The sequence below is a fragment of the Sciurus vulgaris genome (genome assembly GCF_902686455.1).
Source record: "Sciurus vulgaris genome assembly, chromosome: 3".
NCBI classification, from domain to species: Eukaryota; Metazoa; Chordata; class Mammalia; order Rodentia; family Sciuridae; genus Sciurus; species Sciurus vulgaris.
This window is the reverse complement of record NC_136463.1, coordinates 119,680,886-119,701,850: the sequence shown is the minus strand read 5'-3', so window position 1 is coordinate 119,701,850 and position 20,965 is coordinate 119,680,886.

The following is a 20,965-nucleotide window of genomic DNA, read 5'->3' as shown; positions in this document are numbered from 1 at the left end:
TGGTTACCAATGTCCCTCAAAATAAAGCAAAGTCTAACAAATGTTCACAGTATTCTGTGTAATCCAAGCCTCCTTACATTTCTGATGTTATCCTTGCCCTCACTCACTCTACTCCAGCTATTCTGTTTTTTTTAATATATTGTTATTCAAACATGTCAAGCATGCTCTATCCTCAAGAAGTACCCACTATTGGATCTCTTAGCCAGAATCCTGTTATACGGGCAACTTGTGGTTCACTTCCCTCTTTCTGGTCATGGCTAAAAAATTCCTCCTCAATGGGACTGACACCGAAGCCCAAAATCACATCTACCTTTCCCACTGATTTTTCACTGTGTGCTGAACCAACATTATATTTTGTTCACTCTTTACCTTTTCTGAAGAAAATGTGAATTTCATCTAGGAAGAGATATTTTAACAATTTTGGTCACTTCTACAAGCCTCATTCATAAAACCATACCTGAAACAAAAGCTGCACAAATAGTGAATGAATATCCCAGACATGTACTATGTATATGACTTTTATAACTTCAGCATGAGAATGCCCTAATGTGTGTGAATTCCTATATTATTAATACGTCTGAGATTTTATAAGGTCTTGGGGGCCAGGCAAAGTGCAGCAGTGTTGGAGTCCCTGCAGACATCCCCTAAGAGGACAATATATGAAATTGAAATGGCGACCCTAAGAATTCAGAGATATTAGTAAAGTGACTATCTGCAAAGAAAAGCTGCTGGTGGCAGAGAGATAAGCCAAAATAAAACCCATGTACCCAATTGGAAAGGCCAGAGGGGAAGAACTACCCAAGTCCTTTGGAGAGCACATCTCCCAACTATGTGTCCTAGATGCTTAACACAGAGTTACAGGCAGAGTTATTAGTCCAGTTTGCCTGGCTGGGTTTCAGTCTTGCTTTGTCTCCATCTCTTCTTTCTGTTCCCTTGTTCTACACTGTACCACTGTATATTGAATACATGTAACTTGCTTTTGATTTTTACAGGAACTAACAGTCAAGAGTCTCAGGTGAGACTTTGGACTTGGACTGGGACTGGACTTTTGGGCAACATTGGAACTGTAAGATTGTGGAACTCTTGGAAACAAAATAAATTCATTTTGAATTGTGAGATGAATATGAGATTTTGGAGGCCATGAACAGAATATTATGGTTTGGATGTGAGATGTCCCCCAAATTCTCCTGTGAATGCAAGTATATTTCAGAAGTAACATGATTGGATTATGAGAGTTGTAACCTAATCAATCCATCCTAGTTTGAATGAACTGACTGGGTGTAACTATAGGTATGTGGGATGAGGTTGGAAGAGATGAGTCACTCAATAGAGTCATCCTTCTATGGACTGAGACCTCTGAAACTGTGAGCCCCAAATCAAACTTTCCTCCTCTAAATTGTTCTCCACAGGTTTGGTGACAGTGATGAAAAGCTAACTAAAACACTTGGTCACTTGGTTAGCAGCAACAAACCAATGGAATTATTTTTCAATAATACATCTTGATGCTATACCTCTCTCTTACTGCTTCAATCATAAAGTCTACACTTTTATTTTTGTGACTTGATTTTCAAAATTATTTTAACTTTTAGAGATAAAAATATGCATATCATCTTTATTTCACATCCATTAAGTTGTCAACATTGACCAAGACTTAATTTTATCACTATTTAATCATTTCTCACTCACCTACTCTTTTATCATCTATCTTTTCCAGGAAATAAAGGACCTTCAAGACCCCAGTATGCCTAATATTTGTTCACATTTTTCTCATATCACCTCTTCCTATGTAAAATATTTACATTTAACAAATGCAAGTGAATAGTCATTTCACAATAATCATTTAATTAATAAAGTTGCAGTAACATTAAACTATGTTAACCTCTTCAATTTTTAGGCACCAACAATTTTTTAAAGTTGAACTCCACATCTCATGTTTCTTTTGAAGCATTATCATTAGAGTATCACAGATTTTTATGCCATATTCAAAGGTTGCTAATACTGATGAGATGAGTAGCTAATTAAACTAGTTCCAAATATTATAAATTATTGACACCTAGCAGTATGTTATCTAAAGATAAGACAGGTGACGAGACAAAGAGGACTTAAATTATACAGGCAAAAGTATACAATTTCCACAAGCAAAATCTGACAAACAGAATAATTCCCATAATCCTTTGAAAGGGGGAGTTTACATATAATGTTAGCAATATTTGCTAACATTAGAGCATAATGTTCATTATGCTCTTTTTATGTGCCAAAGTGTGCTAGACAGTTTGAATAATTTATCTCATTAAATTTTCAACTGGCCTATAAAATAGTTTTTAATTTTTCCCAGTTAGCAATGAATACAATAAAGCAAAAGCAAAAGATGCATTTTTAATTCAACTTGGACTTCTTTTGTCAGTGCCTGTGTTCTATTTGAGTTTTGCTTGAAACCTGGAAAATGTAAACTCTGAGGAAACGATCCCAGCGATCTATAGAATTCATGTGCTTTTTGTTCTGAGCTCCAGTTGTTCACCAACTATGTGAGTCAAAAGGGTGAGGTGGGAGTAGAAGAGAAAGATGGTCTTTAGGGAAACCTCTCCATTTTGTGTCTGTTGAGCAGAAATGGATATAGGAAGAGAAACAGGATCCAGAGTGATTAAGGGGAAAAATTGTAAGTAGATTAAAGAGTGGGAAAAGAGGGCAGCGTGGTGAAAGAAGAGAAGCCCGGACACCTAGGCCCCTGCCAGAGGCCTTTTCCCCAGAAGGTGACTCTACAAGAGAGCAGCATCCCATGATCCACTGAGCAACAAGGAGCTCTCCTACTTGCTTTGAGCCTCACAAGATCTTATTGATAAGAGAAAGGCACTGGTACTGACTGGTGGCCCTCTGCAGAGATCTCTGAAGTATACTTGAGTTGTTTTAACTTTACTAATTAGGAAGTGTGCTTCCTCCAGAGAAAATAACTACATTAGGTTTGATAAAGGGTCACTTAGATACACAGATGCCCTTTGAACCATGTGCCAAAACATGGTCGCCAGGTGTTCACAAAAATCACACTAATAAATAGAGGGTTGACTATGAACTCCCTATTATTTTTGATGGCTCTCACGGTAGCCAGTTAACCATGTTTCTTTCTTTCCAAGCATATTATCATTATTCTTAACAATAATAGTCATTATCAACTAAATTTTTAAATAGAGGTTTGATTACAAACCCAATATTCTGTTTTATGGTTCTTATTGTAGCCATTTCACAGTGTTTCTTTCTTTTTTTTCAAGCATATAATCATTATTATTAATAATAATAGTAGTTATCAGCTAATATTAAAAAAAATCTCTGGAGTTGGGCATGGAGGCAAATGCCTATAATTCCATCTATTCAGGAGGCTGAGCAAGGAGGAGTGAAAGTTTGAGACCATCCTCGGCAACTTAATGAAACCCTGGCCCAAAATTTATAAATAATAAGGGCTCTGGTTGTGGCTCCATAGTAAAATGCCACGAGGGTCCCCAGTGCTAAGAGGGGGAAATCTATGTTTGATAAATTCCTAATTTTACCTTCTGAGAATTTCACCTCTCAGTGAGGTAGAGAACACAAGGTAGAGAACTATAATTCTGTTCTTAATTTATACCAACAAAGAACTTTAGAAGGGTACAACCTGGGATGAATTAGTGATAGAGTAGAGAAATCACAGATGATTAGAATTCACCAGGTAGTGCACTGGGAAGAGAATTTGCTATTGTGAGCCAGGCAAATTACTGAATCATAAAATATAAAGGATATCAGAATGGGGAAAAAACTGTAAATAAAATACCACATATAAACATCTTTTGCCATCTGGTTCCATAATGTTCTGCCAGCATCACCAGATAATGCAGATTCACCAATTATTGAATAATGAAGGTATAGCCAGTAGAGAAGGACATACACCAAGTTCCATTTCTGAAGTGTAAGTAGAATGATGTGGAACCAAATATAAGAGTTTCCATACACAGATTTCAAAGGGGAAACAACACAAATCAAAAAACTGCAGAAAACTTACCTCAATGCTCCTGAACCTTTGTGTGTGTAGAAATAAGAATAAATTTTTTAAATACATTTTTACCCTGCATATTTGCATCCATTCTGTGGTAATTTGGGTCTTAGATGTCCACAAAAGCCCACGTGTTAAAGATTTGGTTCCCAGATTACACTACTGGTAGGTGAAGGAAACTTTAAAAGATGTGATGTAGTGGGAGGTCTTTAAGTCATTTGAAGAATCCTTTGAAGGGGGTTGTGTGACCTGGTCTCTCTCCTTGCACTCTTTTGCTTCCTGGCAAAAGTTTCCTCCATGATATGGCTGTCTTGCCCCAGGTTCAAAACAATGGGACCAATTTATCATGACTTGACACTCCAACACTATGGGTCAAAATAATTTTTTTTTCTCTTTGTAAGTCAATTATCTTTGTATTCCATTATAGTGACAGAAATAAATGACTCAATTGTTTTTCCCTTTGATTTGACTGCAGGAGGATCTCCATGTTCTGAAAGTTGAATGGCAATACAGAATCCTTTGGGTAGATTAGCATTGTTTGAAACATGTAGCCAGTCACTGAGATGCTAAAATAGCAAGGAGGATTGAAATCAGAGTGCTAACTCAAATATGTCCTTAAAGCAGCAGAATGCCATCAACAGGAATAGTATTGCTTTTCTAGTATGTAAATTCTAGTATAATATCAGTGATACAGAAAGGGACAAAGACCCTTGTACAAAGCAGTTTGGTCCTCATCAGTTGTACAAGTATACCGTCATAACTGTTCCTATGAAGCATAGTGCCAAGGTCAGTTAGTGACACAGGCTGAGTTCAAGAGGCTGGCCCATAGGAAGGCACTGAGGCCTCAAAGGAGACTTTGTTGGTGACTCAATCCTACTACCTCAGCAGGGCCAGCTCCCTGGACAAACAGAAATTCACAGAGAGAGTCACATTTCTGAGAGAGAAATACCCTCTTAGCATGGTGGAGACACCAGTACATCATCAGCAGAGAAGAAGTCAGCCAAATCTTTGGGTGAGTAAGGCTTCAGATCTACTCAAAGATCATTCCTGAGATCAGTAATTATGACAAACAGGATGGAGAAATGAGCAGTGACTCATTATTAGTAACTAGAAAATCCTAGGGGAAAAAAAAAAAGTCATGTTTGATCAAACCAGAGGAATTTCCAGAGCAAATACCTCATCAAACATTGTCCAGATGCCTTGTGATTGTGTTCATAGAAGGGTCCTGTTGTGCTGCTAGGGATGGCTTAAAATTCCCATTTGTATCTTCACCTTTTCACCAGTTGAGGTAAACAGAAGATATGGAGAAAAATTCATGCATATTTGGAGAATTAACCCATCTTCTTCTTGGATAAAAGGAGAATATGAACTGAGTTACAATTTTCCATATACCAGCTATGGAATAAGAAGAGGAAAAATAATCAGAAATAGCATCCTAAGCCATGTTTATAACAGGTATTGAAGTCACATTATTATACACAAATGGAGTATATGTGGATGGTGAGGCAAGGATAAAAAAGACATCAATATTAAGATCCAAGATGAATCCATCTGTGAGGAAGATGAAGCTGTCAAAGGATATTAAACATTCATCAATGGCTTTCTATGTTTCCCAGAATGATAAGGCCCAGTTGGAAGAATGAACTAAAAACAGGAACAAACACTTCTAGACTAGATTGCTGAGTGATGGATAATAATATCTAAACAAACATGAAAAGAGATGGTAAGATTCAGTTGAAAGAAGAATAGTGCAGAAGGACTGTCAATTGATTCACAATGATTCCAGATGAAGAAGGAGGACTCGAATCCTGAACTTCTGATTGCTTTTACCATAACTTTTTTGCTCCATATAAGAACTTGATGACTACATGGCAATGGATAGATGAAAATCTCTCTAAATTCCACCAGAGTTTCAACACCTGTTGGAGTTCTCAATGGTGTCTTTTTAAAAATTTTTTTACTGGTTATTTGTAATTACTTAAGTCAGCAGAATTCATTTTGACATAATTATAGAAGCATGGACTAGATCTTGTTCTAATTCAGTCCCCAGTACCTCTCCTTCCCCTCTCTTCCCGGCTCCCACCCACTCCATTCCCTCTATTGATCTTGTTGCCATTTACCCATAGGTTTTTTTTTTTTTTTTAAATGAATTTCTTGTGGGTGAGATTCAATTCATATATGTGTATAGGAAAGTTATGTCAGATTAATTCCCATCTTTTCTTGTACTGAGTATTATGTAGGAACAGTTGGATCTCCAATAATAAGACATCCTTACCAGAGTGAATATGATTTTACAAATCAGGAAAATGATCCTCAGGAAAAGCTCTGTGAGTGTGATCATTAGCTTTAGGTGTCAACTTGACTGCATTATGGGATACACAAATAACTGTCAAAGCATTATTTTTGAGTGTGTCTGAGTTATTCTGTTAGACCCTGGCCTTGAATCAGTGGACTGAGTAAGGAAGACCTGGGCACCATCCACTTTGCTAGGCCCAAAATACAACAAAAGGTAGAGAAAAGGCAAGTTTACTCTTTCTTTTCTGGAACTGAGACACACTTTTCTCCTACCTACAGAATTCTAGGCTCTATGGCTTTTGTATTCTGGGACTCAAATCAGTGGTTCCCTGAGTCTCAGGCCTAGGATTTGAGAATTTATCCCCTCTGCCTCTCTGGTTCTTAACTCTTTGAATTTGACTGAGCCATGCTACCAGCTCCCTGACTCTCCAGCTTCCAGATTGCCTTTCGTGGAACTGATCAAGTTCCTTGATTGAATCAGTTGATTCGCTTAACAAATTATCCTTTGTCTATATATCTATGTATTTACCTATCTCCCTCCCTCCTACCCTCTTATGAGTTATGTCTTCTTTCTGAAGAATCCTGACTAAAATCAAGACTTAACAAAACTATCATTTCAAGAGAGAGAACTAACAACATGACTACCTTATTCCTCAATCAGATTTCTTTCTACTAAACCAAATACTTTCTGACCCATGGAAAAAATGTGCAATTCTTCCTGGGGATTTCTCTAAGTGGTCTCATTGCTTTGTATGACTTTGTGTGAAAGTATTCATATATTTCCACAAAGCACAACTAGGAAGAGTTAAATTAAGGATGTGATTCTCCCACAAGCTTCAAACTCCACAAGCTTCAAACTCCAAAAGTAGCATGCACAATTTTCTGTTTGTGAAACTTTCTTTCTTTCTTTCTTTCTTTCTTTCTTTCTTTCTTTCTTTCTTTCTTTCTTTCTTTCTTTCTTTCTTTCTTTCTTTCTTTCTTTCTTTCCTTCCTTCCTTCCTTCTTTCTTTCTTTCTTTCTCTTACTTGTGCTTGGATCCATGGGGTGTTTTACAACTGAGCTACTTCCTTAGACATTTTTATATTTTATTATGAGACAGGCCCTTGCTAAGTTGATGAGAGTCTCACTAAGTTGCTGAGACTGAACTTGTGAACCTTCTGCCTCAGCCATCCAAGTTGCTGGGATTACAGGCATGCATCATGATGCCTGGCTCACCAGACCATTTCATTTTTTTCCTTAATACACAACTAAACTACATTTCCCAGTTCACAAACATTTGTGAATCGGGACCTTGTGACTATCTTACAACAAATACAACCATAAGGACTGGGGATGTAGCTCAGTGGTAGAATGTTTGTGTAGCATATGTGAGGCTCTGGATTCAATCCCCAGTACTGCAAAATATCAGATAAAATAGAAAAATACCTATTAAAGTTACAAATACAATGCTAAGTAAGAGTAATGTTCACATCCTGCAGAACTGCTGCTCCCCACAAACAAAACCCCAAAGACATCTTGTGATCTTCAGCAGTGTCCCTTATCTATCCTTTGTATTCTAGCCAGGTTCAGAGGACCCAGAGGGAGTTCTGAAGAATCATTAGATAGAATCTAGGTCCTTAGTCAGTAATTGTAGTGCCAACCAGAAGACAGAAGAGTGAGGAAAATCATGGAGCAAGTCATTCTTCAGAAATGCATCATAGGCCTATAAAATCAGACTTAAAGAATCCTTAGGTATACCCAGTATTATCTTAAGTATTTGTTAGAAATTCAGTTTTTCAATTACTTTAATAGGAATTTTTCACTAAATGAGTTAAGGTACTTCATATGGCCAAGATATAAAGAAGAATAATTTCTAATGTTCTATAGCATGCTATGATTATTACATGTAATTATTATTGCATATTTCAAAATAGCTAATGGAGAGGATTTTAAATATTCTGAACACAAAGGAAAATTATAAATATTTGCGGCAATGAATACACAAATAACTGATTTCATAACTGCATATCATATACATGTTTTGAAGTACCACATTGTACCCCATAAATAAGTATCAGTCATTTACATTTTTTAAAAATAAAAGAAACAACATTGAGTATAACAATGGAGAGAAGCTCAGATACTACAACAAAGAAATGGAAAAGAATCAAATGAGACCAGATTCTCTCTCCCGTAGGAGAGGAGGGTGTGAAGGCAGACTGCTTCAGAGGTCATCAGGGACCCATCTGCTGTTCTTTCCTCTCCTAGGGTGTTGTCCTCCACCATTTCCTTGAATGTCCCTGGTATTCATGTCCACATTCTGACCCATGGCAAGGAAACAGCAGTAGAGAACAATCAATAAATACAATTTTAAGCAGGTTTGTTACTGAAGAGTTTTAAAGATATTTAAATCACTAACATGCATTATGAGGGGCTGGGGATGTGGCTCAGTGATCAAGAGCCCTTGAGTTCAAACCCTGGTACCAAAAAAAAAAGAAAAAAAGAAAGAAGGAAGGAAGGAAGGAAGGAAGGAAGGAAAGAAGGAAGGAAAGGAAGGAAGGAAGGAAGGAAGGAAGGAAGGAAGGAAGGAAGGAAGGAAGGAAGGAAGGAAGGAAGGAAGGAAAGAAAGGTAGGAAGCAAAGAAAGAAAAAGGAAACTTTTTTCCCTTGAAGCATTTCTGAGGCAAGTTATCTACAGAAACATTTTTCTACCAGAAATATTAGTCTGTCAAATTTCTTTCATTACAAAAGGAAAGTCACTTGTACCTCACCTGCCCTGATTCTGTGGAGGCGACTACTATCTCAACCTCCAACCCCACTAGGGAAGTTCTTGGAATATTACTAATGATGGGGAACCTAATATATTTCTCTTCACGGATTCCAAGGGGAAAAACACAAGTCAAAATAACTTCAGAGAACTTATCTCACAGCTCCCAAATTTGTGTACGTGCTTGGAGATAAACATGAAATGCTTTCTTCAATTGAACTTTCTGAAGAAGGAAAAGTCATTACCCACAGAACAAAAAAAAAAATCCCAAGCTACTGTCAGTATTTTTAACACTTGTTAGTTAGGAGTCATCCAGCTTTGTAAGTTTAGAACAGAGTACCAGCACAGAAGGCTTAAAATATATGAGTGGGAGTTTTGCTGTTGGGACAAATATAATGGCAGTTGTGGTTACAGCAACAAAGCTCAGGTTTTCTACCACGTGCCAATAAGTGCAGGCCTCTCTCCTATTGCTCTGATTGCTCTTCTTCTGCCTTTTTCCCTACCATCATTTCTGTCTGACAAGAAACAGAAGTATTTTGAATGTGGAAAGCATCATTTATGATTTGAACCTCATATTTAATGGGATAATAGTTGCAAATGATGATTTTTTTTATATAACTTGAAGTGTATCTGGGATTATCCCTATAATAGTAAAAGCCCTGCTCACTTTCATCAAGAGAGGCACTTTCTATAGGAAGAAAATAGTTAGATTTATAATTATCAGGTTGATAATTGCCCTTCACCTTGGGGAGGACCTTAAAATTGGACCTCCAGTGTGGACAGCATAAATTTTGAAGCAGAAAAGGTTATATGCTTCTGCTCCTATCACAAGCAACTATACCTTCTGCAAAAATTTTTACTGAGGAAAGAACTAATCACATATGTCCCCTGCTAAAATATTTTTGATGATTCACCACCATCCAAGGATGAAGTCTAAGCCCCTTAAGATGGCAAATGTCCTTTGTGATATGAATCCTGTATACTTTGCTTCTGTTGGTATTTCTTTACCAGCAGATGTACCATTGACATCTCCATTACTAAATATTCCTAAGCATCCATTTTCATACTTCTACTCCCTTCTTCATGTTGTTATCTATGTATGGGACCTTTTTTTTTTTTTTTCTCTTCAAAATCATCTGTCTGAGAAGCTGCTAACCTTGTGAATTGAGACTCTGTGAAGACTTCCCCAGTTTTCTAAAAGCAGATTCACGGCTCTCTTTTCTCTAAGCATAGATACAGTATTATAGCTCCCTCCATCACCCAAACTCATAAGGTGGCTATAAGGATCAATCAAATGAAAATACATGAAGGTATTTCTGAAACAATCAACAACAATAAGATTATTTTGCAATCATTAGCCAGCTATGTTCTATAACAATCCCTTTGTCGTTGACATATGATGTTTTCATGATGTATTACCATTATTTATTTAATTCTGCCATTGTAGTCCTCCTTTTGTTCTGTCTCTGGGAAAGCAAAGAGTGGATTGTTAATCAGAAGAGTCCCACCTGAAACAAAATTGAAAGTGTGGGTGCTGAACAAAGTATTATTAACAATGTGGGCAGAAGCAAAGATCAGAGAAAAGTTTTCTTCCTAGAAATAGCTCTGGGCCCTCCTTTACCTGGTTTGCACCTCTAGGTGTTAGTGACGTGAATTTCAAGATATAGGAGCAAAGCCTTTCAAACCTTTCCTGTCTCTTTAAGTAAAGGGGATCCTAAATGTCTGATCATGTCCACACCATTGTGTAGATACATTCAATATGATAACTACATATTATCAGGCCTCGTGTTGGGTGAAGTAACAAAACATAAATAAGAAAAAGCCTCTGATTTAAGAAGTTTAATTCCTAATAAATGAGAAGGAAACAGACCCAAGATGACACTGAATCAAGCAGAATACATTTCATAGTACAAGCAAGTATAGCAAATGACATAACTAACAAAACCCCCAAGGTCAGAGGCAAGGAAGAGATCAAGAGAAGCTTTCCAGGTGTGAAAACATCCAAAGTATAGTCACAAGTGTACTTATACAGATTTCAACCACAAACTTCTTTTTATCCACCCCTTCCTTTAGAGCATATGTTTTATGAACTTATCACTTGGGAAAAAAAGGCTCTAAATTTGGGGAAAAAAAATACCATAACCCATATTTTGAACTACCAGATAATGCTTCATTTGTCCTCTCTTGCTTTCTGTCTTGTTCAAACTTAAATAAACTTGAGGTGTATTTAAACCAAACTTGAGGTTATATTTAAACTTATTACTGCACATGTTGCTTTTTTGACCAAGAAATTTCTAATAACCAATTATTTTCAATTGTATGGCATTCAATGTCAAAATCATTTATTTATAGGTTAAATTAATTTTAAGTTAATTCCAATTCTAAGTAATTATTCACACCTTACTATTTTCATTTCTGCATTTAAAAACTATCAACTCTTTCTGGTCCTTTGGAAAAACTGAAGATTTACTTAGGAAGACAGAAGATCATATTAAGTCCCATTACCATATTTAATATTGCCATAAACAGACATTGAAAAGTGAAAGCCAGAACCCAAGGCAGCATAAGACCCTGACAAAAAAGGTCATTTTATGAACAGTTTTGGTCCAATTCTTAAGGTTCTTATATATTTCAAAGAATTTTAAAACATCCTTCTTTAGAACTGATTCAATAAATACAATTTATCTCTACTGATTAATGACCTATCAATGTAACAGACAGGAAATTGGAAATAAACTTATAAAAATTTTGGAGGAAACTGATAAGATAAAACCCAAATGGAAACTAACACCTCCAGGAAAAATCCTCAGAAAAGTAAAAGATGGCCCTCATTTTGTTGCTTCCATTTGGGTAGCTATCTTGGGGGCATCCATATGAGCTTGTCTGATGACAACTTTCCAGATCAATTTTAATATAAAACCCCTCTTTTGTTTGAATCTGGTCACCAGTCAAGCAAGCAAAGCCTCTTCCCTGGCTACACACTGGCCCAGCTTCAAGTAGTAGGAAACATGAGAAAACAATGAGGCTAAACCAGAATGAGAGCCAATAATCACAGCGAGTCTCCCAGGGTGAAGAGCTAATTTAATACTGCTCTTTTACAACAGGCACAAGTAAATAGTTTTCATTCATGCTTTAATTAATCAGATTAATGTAAGCACTAGTTGGAGGGAATAAATGTTTGTCCTTTCCATTCTTGTGTGTTATGATTTGCTTATTGGTAACTCAGCTCCATTTCAGATAGCTTAGAGGAATAATTCTGCTTATTCAAGCATGCTGGCAGAACTGGTTCCAACACAAAATATCTCTGCATCTCAGAGTATGGCTCAAAGGTATCTGCAGAGAAAATATCATTTCTATTAAATCAGGCAGGAACATTTGTCCCAAAGAGATGAAGTAAAAGAGCAATCTCTTATAGGGCCCACATTGGAGGTTGTAAGAGACTATTTTCTTATGCAATGTTATTCTTTGTGCAAAACACCTCAACCCTCTCTTAATCTCCCCCTAAGATTGGGGAGCAAGAGTCAACTCTTTTTTATCTTGCCTTGACTACCCTAGTCCACATTGCTTTTCTTCTCTAATGTATTTTTGTGTTGGTTTTTACTTAAATAATAGAATAATACTTCCATGTGTGCTTATGCTAAAAGTGCATGTTTTGAATAGGGCAATTCTTAGGTGAAATCCTGATACCAATATTTACTAGCTCTGTGACCTTGGGTACTTTTTAAAACCTTCCTAGTATCAGTTAATGCTTTTGTGATATTCGTCTATAATTACCTTACAAATTTGTGAGGATTAAGTAAAGAAAAATGTAGGGTGTCTAAAACAGAATAGACACTCCATAAATGTTATTATGGTACCTCAACAAATGATATCATATAGAATATAATAAAGAAGTTGCATTCATGTTAAATATCTTTTTGGTTAGAGAAAGAAATACATGTTTTAGATATAACTGGTATTCAAATTTTATGCATTTCTATATTTTTCCAGTAAAACTACATCCAAATACAGTCCCCCAAACCCCTTCTGAAATATTAACAGATTCATTTACTTGTTCCTTATTTAAAAGACCATTAATTACTTGAACCTCCCCCTCAAAGTACAAGGGAATCAAAGAATGCCTTACCCTTCCTATTTTCTGCTCTATGCAATTCAGTTTCTTGTCAGCCTTTCTCTATCCCTTTTATAGGATCACTTTCCTCATAGCTCTTACTCAGTCCTTGCCCTAGGTTTACTTTCTTCCTAGAGCAAAGAGGTAGCTTCTAAGAACTCAGAGTTATAGCCAATGAAAAAGTGAAGAATTGCTTTTCAGAGTATTTTCCTTTTAAACTTCTAAATCTCTATGTCAAAAAGTGGTCCTTTTCCTGAAAAAAAGGAATTTTAGGTATCCACATGGAAAAATTGGGGAGATTCATTCATCCTATCTCTCTGTCTTTCTATATACATTTATAAAGAGTGGGGGTGGGGTGGAGAGATATTGCCCAAACCCAGTGAGGATAAGGTCCTAAACTAAGGCAGAGGCAACAGAATCTGAAGAAGAGCAGGTATGGTTAGATAGACTGTCTGGCTTTGAAGATGGGTGCCAGTCTTGATTAAGAAGTCCTTGGGTAAAGAAGACCATGGCATAGTATGAGGAAAGTATCAACACTTCACTTTAACCTAAGCCTTGTAATATGGGTCTGGGCAGAGAGATAAGGAGAGGAGGTGACTTCCTAACAAAGTAGGAAAGTAGACCTCAAACTATCTCAGTTTCTGGGGAAAATGAGCCAAATCTTACCAAAGGAAAAAAGAGAGAGAAGAGAAGGGAAGGAAAAAGAAGGGAAAAGAAAGGAAAAGAGAAAGAAGGAAAGAAGGGAATGAAGGAAGGAGAGAGGGAGGGAGGGAGAAAGGAAACAGAATGGTGAATAGAATTGAATATGTATCTGGATCTAGCTTTAAATTTAGGATAAGGTGGATCAGGTTTAATAAAATTGTATCTGAAAAAGAAAAAAATTTGATATTATGGCTACTCAGAATACATATTAAACTAAAACTTTTTAGAGGCCAGTCTGACTTTTTTTTTATAACATTTGATATTTATGCAAGGCAAATTTAGTTTAGTTAATGAAATAGGAAGCACTTGGGTACTATTTCAGATTCAAGGACCAATGGGTAAACAACCTAAAAATTACAAGTTCTCATATGGTAAGTTGTTATTGTTATTTCTAATCAGAGGTGTATCAAGACAAAGGAATATGCTGCCCTAATCGTGAGATTATCTGTGACAGAGCATTTGCTACAATTGCTATCTGAATTGGAGTCAGGGAGAAGGGCTGTCCACTTGTTTGGTTGCTCAGTTGCCCTTAAAAAATTGCTTACAGGAAATAATCCTTCAAGGAATCACTTCTAGGGAATAACAGTGATCCTTACATTTTGAAATAAGCCACCTCCCTTCGCTTCACCACCCTCTTCTGGTATTAGTAGGAACTAATACCTATAAGCAGATATTTGCTGTTCTTGCACCCTGTACTCACCCCTCACCTTCTCATACCTGTATCGTAACTTTTCACAAGAGAATTTTCCCACACAAACTCTCATTACCAGCAACTTGACTGACACAGTCACTGCCTTAGGCTTCTGGCAGAGATGTGTAACTGAAGCCTGGTCAAGACCTGGTTCTCCTCTATCCATCAGGTCTGATTCAAGATTGGACATGAGTCCTAGTCAAAGCCACTGGATTGGAACATAAAAGCTTGGAACTACTCAAAGAGGAGCCTATTTCCTTTTCAACTGGACTACGATTATAAGGAAGTAAATGGGGGCCAGCTTGGAATAAGAGAGTCCAGTATGCCTATAAATAAAGCCAAAACAAAGTAAATGAGATTGTTGGTGGAGAAATTATGCCCAGAAGTCACAGCACCCTGAGAACTTTCCAGTTCTGAGAACCAAAAGCCTCTCTTTTTGCTTAAGCCAGTTACATGTGGGTATTTTGTCATTTGAAAGTAAATAGTTCTGATTTTTACATCACTGTTTCTAAAATGTCTGCTTCTTGGCAGGGAAAAAACAAAACAAAGCAAAACAAAACTGAGCAGTCTTTCCTATAGACAGCCAAGGCCTCACACAAGAATAAATAAATCATAAATTGAAGCTGGCTTAACAAATATCTTTTCTTTCCAAATGATGTTGATTATTAATGTAATCGATCTAACTGACTAAAATGCATAAATGGAATAGCACTGTATTAGAAAACCTTTTTATTTGCTAAGTGTTCAGGGAAAACATTACTGGATATGTGATAGCTCTCAGAAAGTAGTTTTTAATTTTAGCACTTGAAATTCTTGCATTTAATTACAAATTTGGCTTATTAACTGACAATCTTATTTAATTTGCTCTTATCCATCATACTTGTCCTAGCTTTTGCTAATATTTAGGACACACCCTATGAATTAAGCTTTTAGGAAAATGCCTTTAATCTTTCCTGTTGATATACATATTTAAAGTGGCATAAAAATTGTCTTGCAGACATAATGTGTTACCTAAGTGTAAGGTTCCTCACAGGTTGAGGAACCTGTGAAAGAGACATAGTAGGAAACCTTACCTTGTCACTTTGTTTATCTCACTCAGATTTATGATTTACAGAATGGAGTTTCTCAAAGCTCTCTTTTTAAACAGTCAACTTTCTGATCTGATATAAATATGGGAGAGAGGAGACAGGAGAGAAAGTTGGAATTGTCTACAGCCTAGATCATTAATCTTTCTCCAAGTTACCAAAACTGTAATCCAAACTGACTTTGTATTCTAGCAGGTATTTTCTGTCTATATCACTAGGGGTGATTCTCGTTCACTTCCCGCCTGGGAGAAGGAAAGGGTTCCTGTTGGAGGGATGGACTGGCTGTGAAATAAAAGCTATGAAATTTATACATCAGAAATAAAGACAAAAGGCAAGAATATCTTAAGAGCAGGGGCATGACCTGTTGAGCTGTCCAGAAGGGTCTGACTCTAACAAAGAAGCAAACTGTGCTTGCTTTATTTATAGCAGTACAGATCAAAAGGAATGGGTAGAAAATTTTTGAGGAGAAAACAGGATAGGGTGGGAGTAAGCAGGCTGTTTGACTCTAGCGGGTCACTCCCATTTCTGGTACTTGTACTTGAACCTGAGCAGTGAGCTAGCACAGGATACTATTGACTCAGGTGTTCTCAAAGGGTGATATCTGACTGTGAGTTCAGAGGCCAGGCATTCCTGGCTAATGGCTCCAGCTGGGACAGGTTCTCCCACCAGTCTTGGATGGCTTCCCTCAGGTGATCAAAAATTTGTGCAGTTTTAATTATGTCAGTCTTTCAGGGCTGGGAGGTAGTCTAGGAAATGAAAACTCGGGTGCACGTTTATGTTTCTTTCTTTCTCACCAAATTGTCCACTTTTACGATTCTTTATAACAGTTACAATTAGTAAATTAAGTTGAGAAATAAAAGTTGATTCTCTAAATGTTTTTTTGTTTAAAATTACTAAGAAGAAAGAGTTCTAAGTTTGGAAATTTGTATAACAAATTTCTAATTAATGAAGAAAAATTCATGCTACTTAATCTTAAAAAATGACTGTGAGCTGCATTATTGACAGTTATCACCATTTATATCATGCTGCTCATTTGTGATGATATAAACAGTGCTAGTCCAATTAACCTACAAGCACACAATTCAAACAGAGGTGCACTGCAAGGACAAGATCATTTGATCAATTTTACTGGTAGAGAATTCAGTAGATAATAAGGATGTTGGAAAGTAAATGACACAGACTGTTTTTGTTGTTTTGTTGTTTGTTTTAAACAAGAAAGGTGAAGCAGATATTTTAAATGAAAATTCCAACCACGTTACAAAAATCAATGGGTGCATGTATTCCAAAGAAGATTCCAGACATCCATCTTCTAAGGAAGTGTCACCAGTCTCAAAACCTTGCATCCTCCACAAAGTAAAAAAAATTTGGTATGTGTTGTTAGAAATATCAGGCAAAGAGAAAGGCTGCAGTTATGATTGGAAGACTGAGGACAAAGGGAGATGTGTGGGGGGAGGGGACTCAAAATGGCTACATTTCAACCACACGGTTTAGATTAGAGCAAACACATTTTTGTTCTACATTAGGAAAGTCAGATTATAGGTTTAACTTTGAAAGAAAAGAGAACATTAATCTTACAGTGCACACTAAAGGGGATTTGTGAAGAGAATTTTTTTGAGACTTCTACATTTTTAGTTCTCAACATATCCTCCACTAAAAGAAAAAAGGGAGAAGAGGCATTCTCTCCTTAAGGGTGGTGATAAGGGCTTCAGTATGATCATTTATTGAGCCTGACACAGTTCCCAGTATTTCAACAGACACAGGACACAGGGGAATCTAAAATGCTGCCTCATACAGGGTGCTTTTGTAAAGCAAAAAGATGGTGGTTTCTTCATTGAGATTGGTGACACCCCTGGAAATAGGCAAAATAACTCAGGAGTTTTCAAATGGTAAAAAGAAAGTCCATCTGGAACCAGTTCAATCGTCCACCTGAACAGGCAATGAGATGTGAACAAATAATTTGCTTGAAGTAGATGACCAGAAAACAGGAGCTAAGGAATGCGGTTTTTTTGTTTTTGTTTTTGTTTTTCAGGAAATATAATGCATTGTTTCTTACCAAGGGAAGGGTAGTCAAATAGTCTCAACTATTTCTCTAAACAGTAATTCATGAAGGAAAGAATAACATCTAAACATTTGTCAGTTGCTGAAAAGACAAAGTCATCTTACATATTTATCATCCAAATAAAAATTTTTCTTTTTCCATTTCATCTCCTTCCAAATTTAATTCTACAAGGCCAGAAGCTAAGGATGGAATGAAGAAAGAGAAGAGGTAGAATTTTAAGGAGAAAGAGGAAAGGATTACATTCCTATTTCCACAAAAGTCAAGGAAATTTTTAAATCAAGTTCAAATTTTTTTCTAAATAGGTCAATATACTTATACCTACTGAATTGAAAATATGTTTGTGATAAATGAGACTATAAGATTTTATGTCATTTAAGAGTGACCCAAAAAAAATGATCTGAGTTTGGGACCATATGCAGAAAGAATACTTCTACCATGCACACTTTAAAAAATGGTAGAGATAAAAAAAAAAAAATGGTAGAGATAAAAATAGAGTTGTCTTGGAGATTACACTGTGTGAGTCCTGCTTGTTTATAGCATTATTTGGCTTTGTACGTTCTGTAAACAAATTAATGGTCTGGTATTTACAGTGTCACTGTATGTATATGGATACTTATTAAGGTTCATGAATGGGAATTGTTGCATATCACTTGTTCAGGCATTTTAGAAGGTACCCAGCTATCAATGAATGGTTGTCTTATTTCAAGGGCTTCCAAATAATGGAATTATATTATCCAACTTATAGATGACTAGTAAATATAAAGAGTCAGTGGAAGCCAGAGGCAGTGGCATAAGCCTATAATCCCAGCAGCTCAGGAGGCTGAACAGGAAAATCATGAGTTCAAAGCCAGCCTCAGTAACAAGAAGCATTATTAAAGATGAGAACACAAATAATTTGCCTAAAGTCACACAGTTTTTTTTTTTTTTTTTTTTTTTTTTTTTTTTTTTTTTTTTTTTTTTTTTTTTTCATAGCAAAGCCAGGACTAGAATTGGGCTCTGTGGGAGTTGAGTGTATATGTCCTCTTGACTGGGACACATTTTGTCTGCATGTCTGTGAGGCCATTTCTGGGTAGACTAACATTTGAATTGAGTAACTGAGTAATGCTGATTGCCCTATGCTATATAGATTGGCCTCATCTGATCCACGGAAGGCCTTACTGGAATCAAGGACTGAGTAAAAAAGATTTATCTCAGCTTTACTGTCTTTCAGCTGGGACACTGACTTTCTCCTGCCCTGGGATCAGAAATGGACTAGAACTTACATCATTGGCCTTCTGAATCTTGTTAGCTGCAGATCTTGACTCCTTAGCCTTTATAATTGCACAAACCAGTTCCTTCCATCACCATCCCCCAGCCATCCACCCATCCTACAGGTTCTGTTTCGCTGGACATACCACACTAACACAAGGTCTTTCCAGGCTCTAAAACAGAGATGTTGATTTCAAATACATATAGGAAATTTTCTCTCATATCTTATAAAACAATAAGTTTTAGTTTCTAAGAGTAGTTTTGGAGGTTTGAATGAAATGATGCTAATTTTTTTTTAATCAGAGAAAAACTGGTGATACTTAAAGACTCACATGGGTCTACAATTATCTCAAAATAAAAAGTGCAATTTAAAAAAATCCAAGGGGTTTTGTTAGTTGGATTACCAAGATGTTATTCTCACTTTAAAAAGAGTTCCCCAATCTCCCATCTGTAACTACCTCTAAAATGCATTTGGTTCATCAGTGAACTGATTTCATTCCCTTCTCTAAAAATGGACATGTAACCCAGGTTTGGCCATCTGTAGCCTCACATTATCCTGGTCCCTGTGATTAGTCAGGGTTGGGTATTTAACCTAAACAGAGGCCACCAGAGTTTTTCCCAGGATTTGTTCTGGAACACTTGGTAGTAAAGTGTATTCATTTTCATTATTCTTGAATCTTGTTGGATGAAAACCAGGACATGCAGAGTATACCTTGTGCATATGCCTAATAAAGAAGAAAGCATAGGGAAAATCTGGCCAGTGATGGAGAAAAACATTCCAGTTGCCATCATTTGAGGACCTAGACACAGAAGTGTCCAAAGCACCTCTTGCTCCTGAAAGTTTTAGTTTCATGAGGATTTTATTGATTCTTTGTTTTAAGTCTTTTTCAATTACAGTTCTATTGCTGATGGCCCCCAAAGCCCTAAAATGTACCTGGTGTCGATATAGCCATGCAATCATCTTTGAAACTGTTTCCCAGAAGCACTCGTTAATGCCTTTCACAGAAACCCTTGTATAAGATCATTGACTTCAAAACATTTTCATTTTTAAAAGCTCCTTATTCCATTTTCAAACTGTTTTTATTGCACAGAAAAAGAAGGGATGATTTTTTTTTTTCTCTGTGGAAAAGTCCTAATCAAGTGCACCTCCACGAGCATACGCGCATTGTGTTGAAATTGCTGAGTTCTCTGGTCTCCTTCCATAGCCTGTGAGATCCTTGAGCTCGGGGATGGTATTTCATTCTTATTTGTGCCTCACCACCCATCAGAATGGGTGGAACACGTTAAGCTTTCAATGATGTTGAGTAAATGAATACCTCAAACTTTAATATTTTTGAAATATCCAAATTATTATCATTATTTCATGAAGTTTCAGGTGAGTTTTTCTATCTTGATGTGCCCCTTCCCAGTGATTTTATATTTTTTCACCCAAAACACTGAGAATTTTTGTTTCTCATAATAATCAAGTGTCACAGATGAATGACAAAATTCTAACCCTGAAGTTTCCACAACTATAAAAGAGAACTAATCAGGTCCTTTGTTTTATTTATGTTTGCAAACCTACACAGATAAAGTGAATGGCAATCTCACTTTAACCGTGGCTGTTACTTCTGCAGTGATCTTAAGAGTGAGTGAATAAATAAATAAATAAGTGGCTAGATAGAGTAAATTAGTAGCACCTATCTAAGGCTAGGAAACGGAAGGCACTCTTAACACAGTGAGAATAAATCAACAACTAATATTTATCCAAGTGCTCACAATTGTCCAGTCAATGTAGAGCACCTGCGCTGGTGTTACCAGCATTTAACTACTGTGTAAGCAGGCTGCCAGGCCCTACTTAATTCCAGGAATTGTTTTAGAACCTAAGGTCTGTGTTTGCATTATCTGCTCTTCTATTTGGCTCCCTCCTGAGCTTCCCGTAGCCCCTGCCCGCCCACCCACTCAGTGAGTCTGCCTGGGGCAGAAGCAAACCACTATGCTAAGTCCATTTATTTCCTGCATGACAGCCCACTCT